This window comes from Gossypium hirsutum, chromosome D01 (assembly GCF_007990345.1).
Source record: "Gossypium hirsutum isolate 1008001.06 chromosome D01, Gossypium_hirsutum_v2.1, whole genome shotgun sequence".
Classification (NCBI taxonomy): Eukaryota; Viridiplantae; Streptophyta; class Magnoliopsida; order Malvales; family Malvaceae; genus Gossypium; species Gossypium hirsutum.
Window position 1 is genome coordinate 50242906 of NC_053437.1, and position 848 is coordinate 50243753.

Below are 848 nucleotides of genomic sequence, written 5' to 3' on the forward strand. Positions count from 1 at the left end.
AATAGAACGAACCTTTCGATAGCGAATAAGACAAGTGAACCAGAGAAGGACTGAAGAGATAAACTTTGAGAATATGAATCAAGGAAACGAAGCAAACCTTGCTCAGAATCCTATCCTTATTGCTGATGATAGGAATAGAGCTTTATGACAGTATGTTGTGCCAGTATTTAACTATCTTAATCCAGGTATTAGGGGACCCGAAATCGAGGTACAATAATTCGAGATGAAGCCAGTCATGTTTCAGATGCTTCAGACTGTGGGCCAATTCTGTGGAATGCCTACTGAAGATCCTCATCTTCACTTAAGACTATTTATGGAAGTGAAAGATTCTTTCAAGTTAGCCGGAGTACCTGAAGATGCATTACAACTAAACCTGTTCCCATATTCGTTAAGGGATAGAGCTCGTGCCTGGTTGAACTCATTGCCACTGAACTCCATTTCTACATGGCAAGAGTTAGCCGAGAGATTCCTCATGACGTATTTCCCGCCGAGTAAGAATGTCAAGTGGAGGAATGAGATCACTTCTTTCCAAAAAATGGATGATGAGTCCCTGTATGAGACATGGGAAAGCTACAAAGAGTTATTATGAAAGTGCCCTCATTATGGAATCCCACATTGCATTCAACTTGAGACATTGTATAATGGTCTCAACGCTCACACAAGGATGGTAGTTGTCGCATCTTCTAATGGTGCTCTCCTTTCTAAGTCATATAATGAGGCTTACGAAATCATTAAGAGGATTGCCAGCAACAATTATCAATGGCCAACCAATCGAGCAACGTCAGGAAGATGAGTCGCTGGAATACATGAAGTGGACGCTCTCACTTCACTCGCATCTCAAGTATCTT

At 41.4% G+C, this 848-nt stretch overlaps 1 non-coding gene across 1 annotated transcript; it reads right to left on the reverse strand.

The window, feature by feature from the left end:
* Positions 1–503: 503 nt before the first annotated feature.
* Positions 504–609, reverse strand: LOC121214243 (small nucleolar RNA R71). The gene has a single exon (XR_005909829.1). It is a non-coding gene; the product is annotated as a small nucleolar RNA R71 (small nucleolar RNA).
* Between the last annotated feature and the right edge of the window lie 239 nt (positions 610–848).